The 9,421-nt window shown below is 44.5% G+C and overlaps 1 non-coding gene across 1 annotated transcript; it reads right to left on the bottom strand.

The window, feature by feature from the left end:
- Positions 1-621: 621 nt before the first annotated feature.
- LOC145537275 (U6 spliceosomal RNA) lies at positions 622-728 on the bottom strand. Its single transcript, XR_014076300.1, has one exon. It is a non-coding gene; the product is annotated as a U6 spliceosomal RNA (small nuclear RNA).
- Between the last annotated feature and the right edge of the window lie 8,693 nt (positions 729-9,421).

Below are 9,421 nucleotides of genomic sequence, written 5' to 3'. Positions count from 1 at the left end.
GAAAAAGTGAAAGTCACTCAGTCTATGGAGTTCTCAGGCCAGCATACTGGAGTGGGTAGCCTTTCCCTTCTCCAGGGGATCTTCCCAACCCAGGGACTGAACCCAGGTCTCCCGCATTGCGGACAGATTCTTTACCAGCTGAGCCACAGGGAAGCCCTTGATACATGGGGAAAAAAACCTGTATAATAAACCTATAAACTGATACCTCTTTAGGGATTTGCGCTACAGTGTTAGCTTGCAGTACATCAACCCTGCACACCACCTTGGACCCTCAACATCAAAAAAACCACAGCAGAAGCTGCTGACCTTTTGCACCAAAGGATTATAAATACCAGCAGGATTAACGGGGCGATCTTAATTTGCATCATCTGGGCACACTGTCATGATCCAGGCAAAGCGACTGCGTTTTGCGTGTGAACATGTTCATCTCAAAATGCTAATGTTTAGCGTATAGTGAAAGCAAACCGTGCCTGACATCTCTGGCTACTCTGTCTCTTTTGAGATATATATTTGTTTTCAGTAACAACGCTGAGATGGGATGGTGTAAAAAAAAAATGCAGTTGCTATTATAATTTGAAAACCTTTTGGGGGAAACATTTCATGCTGTAACTTTTTTTTTTTTTTTCAATATAACGTTTCACGGATGTCCCTACCATGCTTGCCCAGGGCCCATACTAATCTTCTTGGTATCGTTCCAGTTTTAGTATATGTGCTGCTGAAGTAAGCGCCATGCAGTACTTTTGAGAGAGTGTTACATGACGTTGAAAGAGATGGTCAAAACACGGTTTATCCTTTGAAAACAGATCCTATAATCTGTGTCCAACTGAGTTCCATCTTCTCCTGAAGAGATCTTGTCCACGTCTATAATCCCGCAAGCGTTACATTGGTTCTTTCACCACGGTACCCAATCTCAACACAGCTGGGCAGGAAGAAACATCCCCGCTGGGATGGAACTTTCTGCATAAAACAAATCAGGCTGTGTCCACTAAGAAAAGGAGACGGAGATGGGAAATTGTAAGACACTTACACGGCAACACACGCCTAGATCCTTGTCCCTCCCTTGCCTCACCTTCCTGGTGTTCTTAAAACAAATACAAGTCAGCGCACAGTTTCTCAAGAAGGAGATGGAAAGTGAGGTTCATTATTTTCAGCTTTCTCCCTGTGTCTCCCTTATAAAGGCGCCGCTGTCACTCCAGAGCTTTCCTGAAATGCAGGATCTGATTCATTTAATTAATGACGATGACTTTAGACTCATTTCCACCCTTCCCTAAATATTGTTATGCCGGATTGTAATATGGCATTGCCGAGATTCAGCCATGGCCATTTTGCACGGTTCAGGATCTCTTTGTATAAGAGAATTATCTAATTCAGAGGTGAATGGTCCTGTTGTTGTTTTAAAAATAATTTATTTATTTTAATTGGAGAATAATTACAATATTGTGATGATTTTTTTTTTGTCATACATCAACATGAATCAGCCACAGGGATACCTGTGTTCCCCCATCCTGAACCCCCCTCCCACCTCCCTCCCTACCCCATCCGTCTAGGTTGTCCCAGAGCACCAACATTGGGCACCCCGCTTCGTGCATCAAACTTGGCCTGGTCATCTATTTTGCATATGGTAATATACATGTTCAATGATAGTCTCTCAAATCATCCCACCCTTGCCCTGAAGTAAGGGACTTCGGGGTGCTCATGTTTTATTTTTGCTATTGTGGTACAGGCATGCTTAATTCTCCTTCCCCCAGCTGTTGGTGTTCAGTTGCTCAGTCGTGTCCGAGTCTTTGGGACCCCAGGGACTGCCGCACGCCAGGCTTCCCTGTCCTTCACTACCTCTTTGAGTTTGCTCAAACTCATGCCCATTGATGATGCCTTCCAACCATCTCCTCCTCTGCCGCCCTGTTTTCCTTTTGCCTTCTGTCTTTCCCAGCATCGGGGTAGGCGTTATAAACATTCCTGCATGTGGCTTCTCCTCTGCTTCTGGAGGGGAAGTCTGTGCCTTTGGAGGGAGATTTGCTCAGGTGGCTAGTTCAGACTTTTTGTGATGGCAACACAAGGGAGAGGCGATGGACAGACACCACTTCTGGGCTGAGGTCATCGCCTCTGCCTGCCTCTGTAGTCGTCCTGCTATTACTGAGCCTCATTTTGAAAGGTGGGCATCGTAAGATCGCAAAGCCTCCATCGGTCAGATCTGTGAGTCACAAGGACGAGCTGAACCTGTCTGCCAGCCACACTGGGGAGAGAGAATGAGGAAGAAGTAAGCGTTTTACACCAGTGAGATTTTAAGATTTTTTTTTTATGTGACCCATTTTAGAAGTCTGTATTAATTTTGTTACAATATTTCTTCTGTGGTTGTTTTTTTTTTTTTTAATTCTTTGGCCGAAAGGCATGTGAGATCTTAGCTCCCCGACCAGGGATCAAACTCACAGCCCTTGCACTGGAAGATGAAGTCTTAACCACTGGATCACCAGGCAAGTCCCTACACCAGTGAGATTTGAGAGTGCTTAGACACTGTCCTGGGACCTAGCTTACTGTGACTGCAGGATCTTTGGGGGAAATTGTGAAGGAAGGGAACACTCTATAACGCTTTCTGTAGATGATGAGTTTAAGGTCAGCATTTATTTGTATGTAATTTGCAGGGCGTAAGTGGACATTCCAAAATCTCTGGCTGGTCTCAGAGATTACCACCCATTAGCAATCCTATTTGGGGAACTTCCCTCGTGGTCCAGTTGGGACTTGGTCTTCCAGGGGAGAGGATGCCGGTTCGATCCCTGGTCAGGCAGCTAAGACCACACATGCCTCACAGACCAGAAACATAAAAAGAGAAGCAATGTTGTAACAAATTCAATAAAGACTTTAAAAACGGTCCATATATATAGTTTTTTAATCTTTAAAAAAAATAAATCCTATTTTAAAACATCTTTTCCTGGGATGTTATCAAAACTCTTGACATTATGAGTTCTTAAATAGTTGAGTCCTTTCTTGTTTAATATATGACTACAATGGGTTTCATCATATCACAAACCTTGAGATCTCTGGGGATGGTACACAGTTCTTGGCTATGTCTGCGTAAGAAGGAACTTTAGTTAAAGGCATCTTAAGGAAACTTCCCTGGTGGTCCAGTAGTTAAGTCTTCATCTTCCAATGTATGAGCACAGGTTTGATCCCTGGTCAGGGAACTGAGATCCAACAGGCTGCCATGGTGAAGCCAAAAAAAAAAAAAAAAAAATCTCGAGCATTTATAAACACTCCCAATATCACTAGATTAAAAAATAAATGGCACTCAGAGCTGACTCTCCAAAGTCAATACACAGAAATGTCATCTTTGTGGAGTGAAGCTATTTTGACATGTTGAATTCCAATATTAAACACAGCTGTCATTTCCGTACACAAGGTGAAGGACTCAGGTAAAATTAGGATCATGACCAAAAGGGGACAATGAAGACAGGCTTGATGGAAACAGGAGAGAGTTGATCTCAGTAGAAAAGTAGAAGAAAATATGAATTTATGCAGAGAACATCCTCCAAGTGATGTCTTTTATCCCCCAAGAGAGAAAAAAAAAGCTTTCAGCTAGTATATTTATAGGTACAATTATAAATGTAGTATAATCCTCTTTTGAATTTTAAGAAATCCAGTAGACAAAAATCTGACAACAAACACAATAGAAATAAGCCTAAGCTGCATAGTTTGGGGCAGATAAAACGTTTTCCCACAAAACATCCAGTAACAAACAGCATAAGCTTTGAACTATTTTTTGCTACTGTTTTAAAGCAAGCTGTAGATCTCACAGTCAAATTTTTTTTCTTGCATTCCTGTTTTGTGATAATGATGTCTATTGACAGCACTTGTTTCACAGCATGGCATTGTACCCATCTCATTTTAAAATAATAGTCATTTAAAAAGGATAAAGGGAAAAAAAAAGTATAAAATGAGCGAGGATTGTGTCATCTGGACAAAGAAACTGGCTTTCTTTTTCAAGAAATCTCATTTGACAGAAAGAGAACTATTGCTTTGAACAGAAATACAGGTTGAAAAGCTTTTTTCAAACTCAGGGGAAAAGTTTAGCTGACTCAAAGCTTTTGTTGATGTAAATTAAATGATTGCATCACCTTGGAGAGAGACAATTTAATGATCCCTTAAAGAATGTTAAGACGATGACACAAGTAGAATTTCTCTTTTCTATCATTCCCCTTTATTTCGTGACCCAGTGTCTGTGCCTTGAGTGGTGGTTTAATCACTCAGTCGTGTCTGACTTTCTGTGACCCCATAGACTGTAGCCCACCAGGCTCCTCTCTGACCATGGGATTCTCCAGGCAAAAATACTGGAGTGGGTAGCCATTCCATCCTCCAGGGGATCTTCCTGACCCAGGGCTCGAACCCAGCTCTCCTGCATTTCAGGCCTATTCTTTACCGATTGAGGCACCTGGGAAGTCCATAAACAGCTCAGAGGCCCTCTAAGCCATGTCTTCATGTCGTGAAACCTTCTCCAAAAGTCTGTATCCTTTCCTACGTTCCCTCAGAGTCCTGTTTCAACAAGGGTGATGAGAGGGTGGGATTAGAAACAGCTTCGCTGATGAATGTTCTGCCAATTCCAGGACAATGGGGCTTCTCCCGGATGGGATTTGCCAGTCTTTGGAACTCTTGAGTATTTAACGGGAGCGCTGGCTTGTGACAAGGAACTTGGTCCCAACTTGACATCTAGTGAGTGATGCCCTGGTTCCCCATTGCCAGGAAGTAGACCTTGGGGATGGAGGAGGCAGCAAAATGATCCAAAGAGATTTCTTCCTTGATGTTTTAAAAAATACTGATTTATTTGGCTGTGCCAGACCTTAGTTGCAGTGCACAGGATCTTTGCTCATTGCGGCGTGCAAACTCTTGAGTCGTGACATGTGGACGCTAGTTCGCTGTGTGTGCATGCTAAGTCGCTCAGTCGTGTCTGACTCTTTGTGACCCCATGGACTCTAGCCCACCAGGCTCCTCTGTCCATTGAGACTTCCCAGGCAAGAACACTGGAGTGGGTTGCCACTTCCTTCTCCAGGGGATCTTTCCAACCCAGGGATCGAAGCCCTTTGTCTTACATCTCCTGCCTTGGCAGGCAGGTGCATCCCCGCCACCTGGCCAGGGATCAAACCGGGCCCCCTGCTCATTTGTAGCTGGGAGTCTTAGCCACTGGACAAGTAGGGAAGCCCCCTCTTCCTTGTTTTCACTTAAAGGAATGTCTCTGGTGGGTTAGACACTGCTCTCTGTAACCCAAAGGCGGAGAGGTGAACAAGTCAGTGGGTAAATAGAAGAGAAGACAATGGCTGTGCAGACAAGGGCCTTGACGAAGAATGAAGGATGTGTTTGTTGACATCATTCATTGACACCCCCAGTGAATACAGGTGGATGGTACATGGGAACAGACAAAAACGAGGACCCAGATGCCCTGCAAACAGGTACGCAGAACACCTGGAAGTATGTACCTGCAGTGCCCAAAAGCTGCCCTGTCTCTTTCATGTAATATTGCTTGGGCTTTGAAGCTTCTATAGAGGGCTTGATTTAACCCGTATAAACATAACATACAAATCTAACTCCTTTCAACGCCAAGTGAATTCCAATCGCCTAACTCGTCCATCTTACTTGCATTCAGTCGCCAAGTCGTGTCTGACTCTTTGCAACCCCATGGGTTGTAGCCCCGCCAGGCTCTTCTGTCCGTGGAATTCTCCAGGCAACAACACTGGAGTGGGTTGTCCTTCCCTCCTCCAAGAGATCTTCCCGACACAGGGATGCAACCCGCATCTCCTGCTTGGCAGGTGGATTCTTGACCACGGCGCCCCCTGAGAAGCCCTGTCTTAATCAGTTTCTTTGAAACAGTGCTTTCTCTCATAGGAACTTTGGCCTTTTTCCATCTCTTTTCAACGTCCTAACATCAGTATGCTAAACATCTCATCTTTGCCTCCTGCTTGGTTTCTACGAAGGAGAATGCTGCTACTTTACCGAATTGATTTCACTGAGCATTTGATAAAGATCTGTTCTACACAAAAGCACACGGTGACATAAATCTTAAGACTTGGTTAGTTGTCCCCCACCCCCCCCCAACAGATTTCCATTAATCACCTTCAACAGTCTTCATTTACCCTTAGTAAAGATTAAGGGATAAAATCAATATGATATGATAAGCTTGAAAGTCAAGGGGATTTTGACTGTGTTCAAAGCATGAATACTATGGATATCAGAAATGACTTAAGTGGCTGCTGGTTTGAATAGCTTCACTAAAAGTCCCAAAGTATGCATATATGTGAAATAACGACAATTTGCTCTTTTTAAAATTTATTTTATTTATTTATTTGCTGCTCCAAGTCTTAGTTGGGGCATGCAGGACCTTTTAGTTGCAGCACGTGAAATCTGTCCTTTATTGTGTCCATCTTTGCATAAAATGTTCCCTTGGTATCTCTAATTTTCTTGAAGAGATCTCTGGTCTTTCTCATTCTATTGTTTTCCTCTATTTCTTTGCACGGTTCACTTAAAAAGGCTTTCTTATCTCTCCTTGCTATTCTCTGGAAGTTGCATTCAGTTGGGTTTATCTTTCCCTTTCTCCTTTGCCTTTTGCTTCTCCTCTTTTCTCAGCTATTTGTGAGGCCTCCTCAACCATTACGACATTTTGCATTTCTTTTTCTTGGGGCTGGTTTTGATTACCAGCTCCTGTACAATGTTACAAACCTTCGTCCGTAGTTCTGCAAGCACTCTGTCTACCAGATCTAATCCCTTGAATCTGTTTGTCATCTGCACTATATAATCAACCATAAGGGATTTGATTTAGGTCATACCTGAATGGTGTAGTGGTTTTCCATACTGTCTTCAATTTGAGCCTGAATTTTTCAAAAAGGAGCTCATGATCTGAGCCAGAGTCAGCAATAACCTCTGATATGCAGATATACCACTCTAATGGCAGAAAGTGAAGAGGAACTAAAGAGCCTCTTGGTGAAAGTGAAAGAGGAGAATGAAAGAGCTGGCTTAAAACTCAACTTTCAGAAAGCTAAGATCATGGCATCTGGTCCCATCACTTCATGGTAAATAGAAGGGGAGAAAGTGAAAAGAGGGACAGGTTTTATTTTCTTGGACTTCAAAATCACTGCAGATGGTGACTGCAGCCAGGAAATTAAAAAACACTTGCTCCTTGGAAGAAAAGTTATGACCAACCTAGACAGCATATTAAAAAGCAGAGACATTACTTTGCCAACAAAGGTCCATCTAGTCAAAGCTATGGTTTTTCCAACAGTCATGTACGGATGTGAGAGCTGGACCATAAACAAGGCTGAGTGCTGAAGAACTGATGCCTTCAAACTGTGGTGCTGGAGAAAATTCTTGAGAGTCCCTTGGACAGCAACTAGATCAAGCCAGTCGATCCTAAAGGAAATCAACCCTGAATATTGCAAGGACTGATGCTGAAGCTGAAGCTCCAATACTTTGGCCACCTGATGCGAAGAACTGACTGATTGGAAAAGACCCTGATGCTGGGAAAGATTGAGGGCAGGAGGAGAATGGATCAACAGAGGATGAGATGATTGGATGGCATCACCGACTCAATGATCATGAGTTTGAGCAAGCTCTGGGAGTTGGTGATGGACAGGGAGGCCTGGGGTGCTGCAGTCCATGGGGTCGCAAAGAGTCAGACACGACCCAGGGACTGAACAACAATGTGGGATCTAGTTCCCTGACCACGGATTGAACCCCGGCACTTTAGGTTGGGAGCCGAAGTCTTAGCCACTGGACCTCCAGGGAAGTCCCCGAAATAATGCCAGTTCTGTGGGGAAAACAGCTCATAACTCTTGGATTGCCCATGGCCGGGGGTGGGGGTGGAGTGGAGTTGGGGGTTTGGTCGGCAGCTTCATTCCTAGGAAGAACAGAACTCAACCACAGGGCTCACCCAGGAACCTAAGATTTGAGGCTATAGTTATGCAAAACCCAAGTACAGGCTATTCATTGTTGCCCTTGGACTTTGCCTGTGAATCCTGAAGACTGCCTTCCTGTCTCTGGATATCTTACCTTTGTTCTACGCTGGTCCTCCTAAGCCCTTTCAAGCTAATTGCTTTGCTTGTACTATAATCTGACATCAGAGACTAGCTCGCGTACATATTGCCCCACTTCTCCGGAAACCTGCGCTACTATATAATTGAAACCGTTTCAAGTCTTTTGCAAAGCTGTTATGAAGCACTTGGGTTTGAACTATTTTCGTCTATTACTTGGGCCGGCTCTTCTCTTTAAGAGCTTCCTATATCCGCAACAGAAAGAGGGGTCGTTTTGCAGGAACCAAGAGGGCAGCTACCTGTAGTGTTGAGTCGGCACACCAAAGGGCTTCTTCCCTGGTGAAAATGGACGATGAGCTTTAGAAGCAGTTTCACTGGTGCTTGGTGACGGCATTTTGGTCTCTCAGTCTGTCCGACACTTGCAACCCCCTGGGCTGTAGCCCACCGGGCTCCTCTGTCCATGGGATTCTCCAGGCAACAATACTGGAGTGGGTTGCCATGCCCTTGTCCAGGGGCTCTTCCCTCAACCCAGGGATCGAACCCGGGTCTCCTGCAATACAGGAAAATTCTTTACCTACAGAGCCACCAGGAAAACCCTTCACTGATGCCTAGAATCGGTCGAAAGCGGTCAGAAATGGATGCCGAAAGCTCAGCTTTTCTGTACACCGGTGCCAAATCAAATGTCAGAGACAGAGTTTCGGGTGAAGGAGAGTGGCTTTTATTGCTCGGCCAGGCAAAGGGGGATACAGCAGGTTCCTGCCTCGAAAAAGCTATGTGTCCCTACTTGGATAGGATACTGAGAAGTTTCATCATAATGAAGGAGGAAACAGACAGAACAGGCTCCATCTTGAAAGCAGGACTCCTGCTTTCTTGGGCCAGACTGTGGACTTTGAGCTCTATGCCCAGTATCTATGGAAATGACTTACCAACTGAAAAACCAGCCCCTCCACCCATGGAAGAGCCCCAGGGCTCGTATCTAGACTCTCCGTCTCCTAGAAGAATACCCTAATTATCTGTGTAACCAAATAGAATCATACATTCTATTATGCTTATTGGGGTATGACCACAGGCTTATTGATGATTGTCCATTGTTAACTACCTAGGCCTAAGATATAGGAATCACCGGTTAACTTTGACTGTATCTTTCTGTTCCTTTGTTCAGACTAGTTTCGGGGAATTTGGGGAGGTGGGTTTGGGCGCCTACAGGCCCACCGGTGTAATCAACTGCACTCCACTCTCTGCATTGTCCTTCTGAGTGAGTTTGTTTCCTGGAACGTGTGGCTACCACAATAATGGTTCAAAGAGGGCATGATCAGCTGGCGGACCTTCCTCTGATGGGTTGCTGGTGAGGTAACTAGGAGTCAGCATCATCAACCTTGAGGTCCAACTGGTCTGGAGTCTACACCCGTGTGGAC

Source organism: Giraffa tippelskirchi, chromosome X (genome assembly GCF_054371585.1).
Source record: "Giraffa tippelskirchi isolate mGirTip1 chromosome X, T2T-mGirTip1v1.2.pri, whole genome shotgun sequence".
Lineage (NCBI taxonomy): Eukaryota > Metazoa > Chordata > Mammalia > Artiodactyla > Giraffidae > Giraffa > Giraffa tippelskirchi.
The sequence above is the reverse complement of the archived record's forward strand: the minus strand, read 5'-3'. Positions and strand labels throughout refer to the sequence as shown.